Source organism: Sorex araneus, chromosome X (assembly GCF_027595985.1).
Source record: "Sorex araneus isolate mSorAra2 chromosome X, mSorAra2.pri, whole genome shotgun sequence".
Taxonomy (NCBI): domain Eukaryota; kingdom Metazoa; phylum Chordata; class Mammalia; order Eulipotyphla; family Soricidae; genus Sorex; species Sorex araneus.
In genome coordinates this window covers 118,783,458-118,797,642 of record NC_073313.1, presented here as the reverse complement: position 1 = coordinate 118,797,642, position 14,185 = coordinate 118,783,458, and positions in this window count along the sequence as shown.

Below are 14,185 nucleotides of genomic sequence, written 5' to 3'. Positions count from 1 at the left end.
TGGTATTACACCAAAGAACAGGATGGAGCTAATGCCCGAAAGTAGAGAGTATGGGGAATATTGTCTGCCATAGAGGCAGGGGGAGGGTGGGGAAGGGGAGGTATACCCAGAATATTGGTGGTGGGAAATGTGTACTGGTGGAGGGATGGGTGTTTGATCATTTGAGATTGTAACTCAAACATGAAAGCTTGTAACTATCTCATGGTGATTCAATAAAATTAAAAAAAAAATTTAAAAAAGAACAGGATGGAGTTTCCAAATGTTGAGGTCAGGGGATTCTGCCTCCTTAATAAACTAGCCCAGCCCAGCTATCCCCTGACCTCTCCTATTGTAAGCCCCTAAAGCAAAGGTGTGGAATGTTCAGCCTTGGAAGTTGTTGGGTGGATTAAATGAGGTATTGGATGAAAAAAATATCCTCAGCACAGAGAATAGAACATAACAAACCCCCACCCCCAACACGTTAAGGTTAATTGAGATTGTCGATGGTATGTGGGCTTGTTTTGGTCTGGCTTGACTTTGAATACAAGATCCCAAAAAATACTGTGGTCTTACCCTGGTACAGGATGGAACAGACACAGATGCTTCTCACCCACTGTCTGTGGCCTGTCTGCCTGTTCTGAAATTCTGTAAAGCAAAGTTCTGACCCACATAAGGCATTATTGTGTGAGCCACTCAGATAACTGTGTGAGCCACTCAGATATACATATATGTATATGGCATCTTTCATGTGCTAAGCCTTTGCAATAATGACTAAGCAACAATGACTCGGTTGTTACTACATGTTAAGCATAATATTGTGTGCTTTAAATATGTATATATGTCTGTATACATACATATATATATATTCTTCCTCCCTTCTGTATTTTTCTCTTCTCCCTCCGCCTCAACTCCCATCTCCTTTTCCTCTTCCTTTCTCCCCGCTCCTCATTTTTGTCTTCTTTTCTCTCTCCTTCTTCCATTTCCACTTCCTCCCTGCCTTTATTCTCCTTTTCTTTCCCTTTCTCTACTTCAAAATTATTATTTTTTTTTGCTTTTTGGGTCACACCCAGCGATGCACAGGGGTTACTCCTGGCTCTGCACTCAGGAATTACTCTTGGTGGTGCTCAGGGGAACATATGCGATGCTGGGAATCGAACCCGGGTCAGCTGCATGCACGACAAACACCCTACCTGCAGTGCTATCGCTCCAGCCCTATACTTCAAAATTCTTAAAATGACTCTGATAGTGCTGCCATTGTCCCCTATTATGAGATGACCAAGTCACAGAGTGACTCAGTTTCTTTCCCTGGGTCACTGATTTAGCTAGTAACAAAGCTGGGACTCAAATTCAGGCTGAATCTTGAGTTCATTCACTTCACTACAATGCTCTACTGCAGTTCAACAGGGGTGTGTAGGCAGAATGTGTGCTGTGAAGGCAGGGATGCATAATAAAAGAGATGAACTTCTCTGGGGAGTCTGTGGTGCACACACTGACCATAAGTACTGTACCATGTCTCTGTCCATTATTGATTCACAGGGGAAAAGGGAAAGAAACCCAGCCTGCCAAAAGTGGAGAAGTGGGGTTTATGGGTAATGAGGAGTAAGAGGCACAGAGTAGTATTTGAGCTGGACTTTGGCTAAATGTGGAGTTTGTCTGAGAGGAAGGGGTAGAGAATAAGAGACGACCTGTTCAAAGGTGAAGAGATGGAATGAACATGATGTGTTTGAAGAATAGGTAGTCTGCCTATGACCATTCTGGGCTGGTCAGGAAACAGAGGAATCCAGGCTGTGTGACTAGTCCTCTTGCGTCCATATTTGGAAATTTATCTCCTCTTCTTTCCAAGGAAGGTAGCCATGTCATCATTCTGGAGGCTGTCTGCTATTGAGAAGGCATGGAGACAGGAGGAGGTCATGTATCACCCTGGTGCTTCCAGAAGAGTAATTTTCAGATGATAAAAACTGTTCAAAGCACATTCAATCTCCTGTGTTAAATATGAGAGATGAGTCATGGCTCTCTTTGCTCTGGAGTAGTATAAGAATTGAAAATATATTCTCAAGACTGGAAAATGAAGGTTTATCACTGTCACTGTATCACTATCATCCCGTTGTTCATAGATGTATTGGAGCAGGCTCCAGTAACGTCTCCATTCATCCCAGCCCTGAGATTTTAGCAGCTTCTCCTTACTCGTTTTGCCCAACAATTGGAGGCTCTTTTCAGGGTCAGGGGAATGAGACCTATTATTTTTTTTTCTTTTTGGGTAACACCCGACATTGCACAGGGGTTACTCCTGGCTCATGCACTCAGGAATTACTCCTGGCGGTGCTCGGGGGACCATATGGGATGCTGGGAATCAAACCCGGATCGGCTGTGTGCAAAGCACCCTACCCGCTGTGCTATCACTCCAGCCCCAGAGACCTATTATTGTTACTGTATTTGGCATATCAAATACACCACGGGGAGCTTGCCAGGCTCTTCTGTGCAGGTGGGATACTCTCGGTAGCTTGCCAGGCTCTCCAAGAGGCTCTCCCATATTTCCCCTTTATGATGATGTGTCCAGGAACATGTTCACTCATGCGTGAGGCTCGGTCCGAGCATGTGGAAAGCGGCCTGGAGCATGGCAAGCAAGATACATATACATATATATACACACGCATATACATGCATTTACATATATACATATACATACACAAACACACATGGGCTGCAGTGTGGGGATGGAGTGGTCAGCAGGCAAGTGTGTGCTGTGCGCAGAGCCTGCAGAACCTCATGGCTTCTGTCTGGACTCTAATACTACAAAAAAAGAAATAAAAACAGGCCTTCTAAGAAGTGTACAAGAGCTGAAAGAACAAGTTCCAGCCAACTCCACTCAGTCAGGCTGGAAGGTTGAACGTTAGGAGCCTGATGATGCAACAGTGCTTGTGTCCTCGGAGACTCTGGCGCCTGGGACTACACCTGGTTGCAGAGAGGGCTATGAACCCAAAGGCTTATCACTGGCCAAACAAACTCCAACAAACTATACTCTCCTTCCACTTCTCTATATCCTTCAGAGACTTCATACCAGACCATTCACACTGTTCTTATGAACAGAACCATTGCAGAATTTAGAGAATGAATGTAGTGGCTCATAATTCTCCTTTCTGATATTTTCCCACAGTGTTTGGAAGAGTGCTCAGTACAGAGTAGGTGCCTCAGTTTCCTTATCAGTAGGCCAGGTACAGAAATAGCCCCCTACTTCATAGAGTTGTTGGGAGGATTAAATGAGGTACTGGATGGAAAGAACATTCTCAGCACAGAGGCTAGAACTCGACAAGCTGCTCAACCAATTAAGGCTAATTGAGATTGCTGATGGCACGTGGGCTTGTTGTTTTGGTTTGGCTTTGAGTCATAGGCGCCAGACCCCAGCTGATGCCTATTTTGAAAAATAGTTCACTAAGATGATTAAATTAGAAAGGGTCTTATTTAACACACATTCACATGCTTCTCTATCATTATTTTATAAAAGGAAATTTATCAAAAGAGAGGAAATGATTTAGCCTAGGTTACACAGTGAGTTTTTGACAGTCATAGGAGGACCGGATGACGCTAAAAAAGACAGCCCTGCATCAGTTCTCTAGGTTGATGTGACAAACACCAGTGTTGACAAACAGTGTCAAAATGAGTAACCAGGCTTATCTCCTGGGTGTAAAGTAAAATCAAGTTATGAGCATTATCAAGAAAAACTGTGCTGCAGAAGCAAAGCTAGCTAAGAGGGCTGATTTTGGCATGCCATCATCCCTTTCCACTGGAGTGCCTTAGTGTCCAGTGAGCACTGCTTCGGGGGAGAAAAGATAGCTTGTGGAGTCATCTTGTTCCTGGTGCCTTGCTCTCAATTAAACTCTCAATAAATTTTGTGAGGGCTGAATTTTCTATCACTCTGAAGTAAAATCCTCATTGCTTTATGCACAAAAATACCTTTTGGACCATGCATTGTATTTGAGGTGGGGGTGAAGGGTTGGGCCTTACCTGGCAATGCTCAGGGGTTACTCCTAAGCTCAGGAATTATTTCTTCTGGTGCGCAGGGAACTGGATGGAATTCCAAGGATAGAACCTCGGTCAGAAGCATACAAAGCAAACACCCTTCCTGCTCTACTATAACTGTGCCCCCTGGACCATGCGTTGTAAATGCTTTCCATAGCACAGTCCAAGTTGGGAGGTGAATCATGTCAGCGTGGCAAATAAATGGGTTTTTCCGTTATCTTTTGTTAATTTCACCACAGTACTTCTAAGGACAATGAAACCATAGCTTCTCTGAATTTTATGTACTAACCATTTTCTTGGACTTGCCTGGGTTTGGGTTTAGGTTTCACTTCAGCATTTGAAAAAAAACCTAGTTGGGGCTGGACAGTAACGGTGGGTAGAGTGCTTGCCTTGCATGTGGCAGACCCAAGTTTGATTCCTGGTATCTCATATATTCAATCCCCAAGCATCACCAAGAGTAATTCCTGAGTGCAGAGCCAGAGTAATCCCTGTACTGAATGTGGCCCCCAAATAAAATAATCCCCCCAAACCGGTAATCTCATTATCACACCCACAGTTAGCCCATCCTCAAGGGTTCTTAGTATTAGCAAAGGTGGATTTTGAAAACAAACTAAATTACTAAATATTAATATAGAAATACTAACTCAACAATTTCACAGTGAAAATGTAGCTCAGTGTGAATTTATATATATATGTATATATATATGCACATATATGTATAGATTTATGTAAGATGAATGTGAAAATGTACCTAATCTTTGGGGCTGGAGTGATAGCACAGTGGGTAGGGCGTTTGCCTTGCACGAGGGCGACCCGGGTTCAAATCCCAGCATCCCATATGGTCCCCTGAGCACCGCCAGGGGTGATTCCTGAGTGCATGAGCCAGGAGTGACCCCTGTGCATTGCTGGGTGTGACCCAAAAAGCAAAAAAAAAATGTACTTAATCTTTAAAAGGCTTTATGAGCTTCACATATCATAGAATCAGCTCCTTTGAAATACATAATTCAGTGGTGTTTAGTAGAATCCAAGAGTTACACCATAACCACCACCTAATTTCAGAATATTGTATCACAGCAGAAGGAATCTCTGCCATTAGTAGTAGTCTCGTCATTCCCTCTTCTCAGCCCTAGGCAACCAGTAATCTGCCTTTCATCTCTATGGATTTGCCTACTGTTGACATTTCATAAAAATGGAATAAAATAATAGGTGGCCTCTCTGATTTTTGCCATATCCCAGTAATGAGTCTTCTAGATTAGATGTCTAGACACTAAACAAAAGCGAACATACTGTGCAGGTCATCATAACCTAGGAGTTATGAATATACCCAAAATAATAGGGACTGGGAAAGTTGCTATTGTGAAGGATGTCTTGCCCTAATTCAAGGAGATCGCAAATGGTGGAGTCATGGTCCCATGACTGCAGGGTCAGTTCTTACTGGGTAATATAGTGTCACAGGGCTCCTTTCACAAATTGACCTCCGCAGCCTGTCTGCAAACAGAGGTGCTCAGAACTGTTGTGACCAGGCACTACAAAAGAACACAATACTAATTGCCATTGCTAACAATGACAGAAAGTCTTATCTAGAAACTCTTTACTCTCAAGTCAACATCTTAAGCTATATTCTGTATATTCCTCTCTTTTATGAGATTTCCTTGGTTTAAAAAGGCTTTGGAGGATGAGAAAGTTGGGGAAACTAACTTATCCAGTGAGAACTGCCTCATTGAATGTCTCCTAAGGTTATGCAAACTTTCCAGTTGCATTCCTTCCATTTATGAAAACCATTCTCTAGTGGAGAACTTGCTTCCCTTAGGTACCTTTTTATCTCTATTTTTCATATCCCCCTATCCAGATTAAATAATCTTCCATTGTTCTCTTTTTTGTTGTTTATTTTGGGGGGGGGGGCTTCCTCAACACTGTCAGCATGGTTTCACCCAGGAGGGATAATGATAATTACAATATAGTGGTAATGGTAGGGATCAAACCTGGGTCTCTCTGCATGCCAGGCATGAAATCTAGATCTTTGAGTGATCTCCCCCAGACCCCGCACATTCTCTTAAAAGCAATGTCACAGAGGCTAGGCAGTACAGGGGATAAGGTGCATGATTCACATGCTGCTGACCCCAATTTGATCCCCAACTCCATAAGTACCCCTTTGGATCACTGAGACTGATGGGTGTGGTCCAACCTCTTTCCCTCAACAAAAAAGTCTCCCCCTGCCCTAAATCAAAAGCAGAGTCATAGTCCAGTTCCCCTGAATAGAAATCCTGTTTTCACTCCTTTAACTCCTCCCTTTCCCTATACTGAATCATGTATCTGTCACCTTGACGACAATTCTATCCGGATTCCTTAATTTCAGTCATGATCATGCTCATGTGCTGTAAAAGATCCCCACTTCCACTTCCTATCTTAATGGTAAACTGGAAAGCTTAACCACATATATTCAGTGTCAGCTTCTACTCCTAGGTTACATTGCTGTCTGATCTGTCTCTGTTCTCTCCTTGCCCAAACCTTTTAAAGATCATTAAACTGTCAATACACCTCTTTTTAACATGCACATTTGCAAACACACAGCACCCTTGTGGGCCCATTTTATATGTAGTTTTCCTATAAAAACTACAATAAGACCAGATATATAGTACAGCTGGTAGGGCATTTGACTTGTATGTCACTTACTCATGTTTACTTCTGGACTCTCTTTTGTAATTCATTGTTTTTGCTTCTGTTTTTCGCCAGCGCCAAACCGTTAGATCTTGAGTTTTGTAAGTTCTGAAAGCAGGAAAGGTGAGTCCGATGGATTTTCTCTTTTTCAAGACTGTTTTGGCTATTTGTAGATTTTTGAGACTTTTGTGTATTGTTGTTTGTCATTGGATATAACAAGACATCATGGATATATAACAAATAATCCTGGCCACTCAAGAAGACACCTCTTGGGTCACTCAGAGAAATTGTACACAGAAGTGATACAGTTCTTATGACCCAGGAGAAAGTAGGAGAGCTCTCCTTTCCCAGAATCATCTCAACCAATCAGAGAATAAATAAACAGAACAAAAAAGCAACCATGCTTCAAACTCTCAGTTTATTCCATTGAGCATTCTGGTTACAAGTTTTTGAGTTCCTCTTAAATTCATAAGTCATTTTTTCTTTTTTAATTAAATTTCTGTTAATTATAAAGTTACAATGACTTTTTTATGATTTAGTTTCGGTTTATTGTTTTTAACACTACTCCTTAACCAATGCCCAGTACCCTCCACCAATGGCCCCAATTTCCCTCACATCCCCAATCCTGTCTCTGTGGCATTGTCCTGGTTTCCCCTTCCCTAATTATCCCCCTCACCCCTGCCCCAGTGCCAGAAGACATTTGTTCCAGTCAAGTATTCACGTGTTCACCCATGAGACCATTGTTTTTCCCCCCAAGATTGCCTTTTGTTGCTTCTGAGTAATTTTCATTTGCTGGTGTTATAATTCATTGCTTCTGTGAGATCAGCAAGATTAATATTATGCATGTATATAGACTCAAACCCACCAACTAAACATTAGTGAAGAATTCAGCAAGCTATAGCACTGCACTGTAGCACTGTCTTTCCATTGTTCATAGATTTGCTCGAGCAGGCACCAGTAACGTCTCCATTGTGCGACTTCTTGTTGCTGTTTTTGGCATATCAAATATGCCACAGGGAGCTTGCCAGGCTCTGCCATGTGGGCGGGATATTCTCGGTAGCTTGCTGGGCTCTCAGAGAGGGATGGAGGAATCGAACCTGGGTCAGCCACGTGCAAGGTAAACACCCTACCTGCTGTTCTATAGCTCCAGTCCTCAGAAAGATATAGAAATAATAATATACTATAACTTAAGGGACATTATTTAGTAATGTAATATAAGGCAGATGCTATATTTTAAAATCAATCAATGAGATTTATAATTTTAACAGTACAAAAATAAGAGGACATAGATGGTTATGTGTCAAATTCAGGCTAGGGGAATCAACATCTTTATAACCACTAGTAGAAAATAAGTATTTTTGGGGGTCACAGCCAGCAATGCTCAAGGGTTACTCCTGGCTTTTCACTCAGGACTTACTCCTGGCTGTGATGGGGGAACATATGGGATGTGAGGGATCAAACCTCGTCTGCTGCTTGCGAGACAACTGCCCTTCCTCCTGTATATCGCACCAGACTCCAGAAAATAAGAATTTTAAATAAGTTGTCTATTGTGTATTTCTATTGATATTTTAAAATACCAGTCCTGGATACAGAAATGCCCTTCTCAGCAAACTGAGAAAGCAAAGCCTTATGTGAGTTGACTGGTGCCTACCATGTTAACCTCCATCTCTCCCTTCATGAATCTGGGAAAATATGAAAAAACTTGGCATCATTACTGTTTTCCATGCACAGACAATGTTATCATATCCATCTGTTCCAGAACCCTCTCTGGACTTAGCCTAGCCCAACCTAGATTTTGCTTTGCTGGTTATCTCCCCTCCACCATAATTTGGCTCAAATGGCACTTTCTCTATGAACTTGTTGCAGAAACTAATAGGGGTTTTTTGGGAACCCATGCCCCCAATTCAACTTTAGTTTTGTGCATCCCTTTCATCTGCATGCAGGCACCAACAGGAGTAGGGTGAAGAATCCACTATCTATATTAATTGAGTGGGGAGGAGAGTCAAAAGAAATTAGAAGTGTGGGGCGGGAGAGATAGCACAGCTGGTAAGGCATTTGCCTTGCATGTGGCTGACTGGAGTTCAATCCCTCAGAGGGACAATGAGCACCACCAGGAGTGATCACTGAGAGCAGAAATTAGAAGTGAAAGCGACTTTGCATAAAGATGGACTTGAACTGGTGATCTAGTCCAGGGACATAACATTCTAAATAATGAGGACAGTTTTAATTGTTATATGGGTAGATGGGGAAGGGTTGGTTTTTAGATATCTGACATCTAGAGAGTAAAGAATAGGGATTTTTGTATAGCATTCTATATTAGACAGAAAGACTCTCCCTTAAACCTCATCCAAACAGCTATCCAGCCCAAAATAACAATAGTGCAGAGGTGGAGAAACTCTGAATTAAATAAGAAATCGGATTCTGGACTGCCCTTAATAGTGCAGAGATATCAAATTATATGTCTGCCCATATTGGCCTGAATGAGAGTGGTAACAATAAATTTCTCCAATAAAGCAACTAGAGTACTTTAAAAATACATGATGTTATGAAATTGTTCTCAATTTCTGAGTTATCAGTAGGTGAAGACCCCTCTGATGATGGTAAGAAGTTTAACTCATACCCTATTTAGAAATCTGAGAGCCTAAATGTAGAGTGGCAGATCTTTATTAAAGACAGGGGACTGAGAAAAAAGTAGATTGTTGTGAGCAGGTGGGAGTCCCTCCTGATTATGTTGATAAGACCAAGGTTCTAGATTAAGGTCACAGAATAGGTCTCAAAAAAGACTCAAAAACAGAAGGAATAAGCCTTGGGGGCAGAGAGAAATAGTACAGAGGGTAGGGTCCTTGCCTTGCATAAGTCCGACCAGAGTTTGATCCCTGGCACCCCATAAGGTCCCCAGAGCACTGTCAGGAATGATCCCTTAGCACAGGGAACCTCCTGGTTTGCCCCAAAAGCAAAAAACAAAAAAGAGGGGCTGAAGCGATAGCACAGCCAGTAGGGCATTTGCCTTGCACGTGGCCGGCCCGTGTTCGATTCCTAGCATCCTATATGGTCTCCCGAGCACCAGTAGGAGTAATTCCTGAGTGCATGAGGCAGGAGTAACCCCTGTGCTATGCTGGGTGTGACTCAAAAAGAAAAAAAACAAAAAAGATAAAGAAAAAGGACAAGCTTAAGCACATTTCCTTCTGAGTCCCAGGAGAACAAACAAAGCCACTATATCACTGCATCACTGTCATCCCGTTGCTCATTGATTTCCTGGAGCGGGCACCAGTAATGTCTCCATTGTGAGACTTGTTACTGATTTTGGCATATCGAATATGCCATGGGTAGCTTGCCAGGCTCTGCCACTCGAGCACGATACTCTCGGTAGCTTGTCAGGCTCCCTGAGAGGGGCAGAGGAATCAAACCTGGTCGGTCGCATGAAAGGGAAACGTCCTACCTGCTGCACTATCGCTCCCACCCAAACAAAGCCACATATATGTGATTTCCTTCTCCATCCATAGACCTGCTTGGTGCCATCTGCTGAGAAAAAAATGAAATAAGAAAATGGCTTTATGGGGCTGGAGAGATAGCACAGCGGGTAGGGCGTTTGCCTTGCACGCAGCCAACCCAGGTTCGATTCCCAGCATCCCATATGGTCTCCTGAGCAGTGCCAGGAGTGGTTCCTGAGTGCAGAGCCAGGAGTAACCCTGTGCATCGACAGATGTGATCCCCCCCAAAAAAGCAAAAAAAATAAATGGCTTTATTTGCAAGATTCAAAAATAATTTCCATTTCTTTCTTTTCCAGTCATGCATATGATGTACTCTTTATTTATCAATGTTCCATTCATTTGTGTCTTGCGGAATCACCACCAGCCTTAATTTAAAAGTTGTAGTGGATAGATTTTTTTAACTCTCTTTGGGGAAAAAAGGCAGTCAATTGTCATCATTAGTGTCATCCTCCAGTAAAATATCTGATTTTATGTTTTCTCACTCCACATTTGATTCTAAATAGAACAAATTGGGAAAGACTGTTATATATCTCCATGGTAAAACATAATTATGATTAATCAGACATGTGTCTGATATTAACTCACTCCTTGAAGAACTCTATCAAATGTGCTAAATCGCACATGTAAAATAAAGATGCTGGAGTAAGTGCACTTGAAAATGCTCTTGAGTGAACTGGAAGATTGCTTAAAGGCTAGAGAACATGCTTTATTCGCAGGAGACCTGGTGTTGAGTCCCAGTACTTCATGGTTCACTGAGCACTTCTGCAAGCAATCCCCAAGCACCACAGTGTATGCCCCGCCAAAGAAACAAAAAGTGCATTAAATTGTTTTCAAAAAAGAAATGTTACTTTCAAGTAAAAGAGTCTCTAAGGCTGAAGCGATAGTTCAGCGGGTAAGGAGCTTGTCTTGCATGTGGCAGACCTGTGTTTGATCCCTGGCAACCCAAATGGTCCTCCAGCCTTCCAGGAGTGATCTTAAAGTACAGAGCCAGGAGTAAGTCCTGAGCACAGCTGGGTGTGGCCCAAAAACAAACAAATAAAAGAGTAACCTCACGAATGTATCTCAGAGAGTAAGTTAGTAGATGTTCCTTTGATCTGGTAATGAATAGGCAAAGTCAAGCAATAAACACATAATCACTACATAAATAACTCCTCTTTTAAATTACTTCAGCTATCCAAGTCATTTTAATTGGGAGGATTAATGCTCCGGGATAACCTTTTTTTTAATAGGCATTAATTTTTTTATTAACCACTTTAACTGCCTATAATCCACATGTACTGTGAATTATGGTCCTTTCAATTAGTAGTATTTTAGTGTTTGTCAAAGGTTCAGTCCAGGGTTCATTGAATTTCTTTTTCATTGGTTTACAATATTATGAAATTTCAGGAGTTTTGCTTCATGTCATTATTACATCACGTAGAGAATCTAGATGCATGTACATTCTAAATGGGCCACAGGAGGGAATTAATATCCTGAACTATGGAATGGGATAGAGGCCTAGGACTTCATGGAGAGAGAAGGGGACACCCATGCAAAGAGGATGAGGCCACACATGATCAAGACCAGATGGTTTGTAATTGGATGCTTGCCCTGCCTTAAATAGTTTTCTTTGCTAGAAGGATAATTTCTTGTGGCATTTTGAAAATACCCTTTTGTTCTTCCAGTTTGATTTTTCATTGACTTATCATTGGTTTGCTATATTATAGAGTTTCAGTGGTTTATGCCATTATAGGAGTGTAATAATTTACATGCCCATCACCAAAGTTTAGTGCCCTCTATTGGTAGGGTGAGTGTCCCTGGAGGTCAGGACCCGTAAAGTCTGCATGAGCTCTTTTTTTTAATTATTTTTTTTTTTATTGAATCACCATGTGGAAAGATACAAAGTTCTCAGGCTTATGTCTTAGTTATACAATGCTCAAACACCCATCCCTTCACCAGTGCCCATATTCTACCACCAAAACCCCCAGTATACCTCCCACCCCCCCACCCCCACCCCCGCCTGCGTAGCTGATAAATTTCACTTAATTTTCTCTTTACCTTGATTACAATCCATATTTCAACACAAAACTCACTATTGTTGTTGGAGTTCCCCCCCCTCCAAAAAATATCAGCCCTACTGACAAGGAAGCATTTGATAATTAGGATAATTAGTTTTCCATTGCTGAGAATGATGAGATATGAAGTAGCGGTTTAGGATTTCTATATTTTAGTAAATAAGTCCAGGGAGATATTTTTTTATTTTTTATTTTTAATTAGTGAATCACCGTGAGGGTACAGTTACAGATTTATACATTTTTGTGCTCATGTTTCCCCCATCTGAAGTTCGAGAACCCATCCCTTCACCTGTGCCCATTCTCCATCAACAGTAAACCCAGCGTCCCTCCCACCCTCCCCAGTCCCGTCTCCCCCCATCCCAAACTGCCCTTTCGTTCTCTCTCTCTGATTAGGTGTTGTGGTTTGCAATAAAGGTGTTGAGTGGCCATTTTGTTCAGTCTCTAGTCCATATTCAGCCTGCATCCCCCTTCTCCCGCATGGCCTCTGACCGCATTATACTTGGTGTTCCCTTCTCTCAGTTGCCCAGAATGAGAGATCAGCCTCCAAGCCATGAAGTCAACCTCCTAGTACTTATTTCTACTATTCTTGGGTGTTAGACTCCTGGTCTATTATTCTATATTCCACAGATGAGTGCAATCTTTCTATGTCTGTCTCTCTTTCTGACTCATTTCACTTAGCATGATACTTTCCATGCTGATCCACTTATATGCAAACTTCATGACCTCATTTTTCTAACAGCTGCATAGTATTCCATTGTATAGATGTAACAAAGTTTCTTCAACCAGTCATCTGTTCTCAGGCACTCGGGTTTTTTCCAGATTCTGACTATTGTAAACAGTGCTGCAATGAACATATAAGTGCAGATGTCATTTCGACTATACTTTTTTGCTCCTCTGGGATATATTCCCAGAAGTGGTATTGCTGGGTCAAATGGGAGCTCAACCTCTAGTTTTTTGAGGATCGTCCATATTGTTTTCCAAAAGGGCTGAACTAGTCGGCATTCCCACCAGCAGTGTAGAAGGGTCCCTTTCTCCCCACATCCTCTCTAACAGTAGTTGCTTTTGTACTTTTGGATGTGTGCTAGTCTCTGTGGTGTGAGGTGGTATCTCATGGTTGTTTTGATCTACATCTCTCTGATGATTAGTTATGCAGAGCACATTTTCATGTGCTTTTTAAGTCCAGGGAGATTTATGTTAGAAATTGCATCATTTTTTTTCCTGGGGCAGCATGGGGCAAGGGCTTAGTTCACAGTCTACAGACATGGCTGCAAGCAGTTGCTGGGACCAAAAGTAGTCTAGCTGGCCTCCGCATCATGGTCTATCAGCAGCAGAGCGGCCGCTCAAAAGTGTGGCCACCTGGGATTGAGGCAATCATTTTTTCAAGTCTGTATGAGCTCTTGCGTGGTGCCATGAAAGTACCATCAGTCTCACTGATTAACGGCCGTCAAATGGCACCTGAGGCCTACTTGTTATATATGGAGTTATAAAACAAAAGAGAAATTATATACCCAGAACAGAGGGTTGGGAAATCCTAAAATGGAATGCACAGGCTTGCTTCGCTAAGCTTACTTTATTATTATTTTTTTCTTCTTCGAATAGGGAGTTATCAAGAAGGACCTCCAACTCTGGCAGCCTTTCTTTTTTCTTTTTAATTTTTTTTCTTAGTGAATCACCATGAGACAAAGTTACAGACTTACAGGTTTTCCTGCTTACGTTTCAGTCATACAATGATCGAGTACCCATCCCTCCACCAGTGCCCATTTTCCACTACCAATGGTCCCAGCATCCCTCCCACCACCCTCACCCTGTCCCCTTCACCCCTCCCTGCCTCTGTGGCAGGGCATTCCCATTTTCTCGCTCTCTCTTTTTGGGTGTTCTGGTTTGCTACAGAGGTATTAAGTAGGCATCATGTTCAGTCTATAGTCTATTTTTAGCCCGTATCTCCCATCCCTAGTGGGCCCGCTTGGAGATCTTTCTTGACCATAG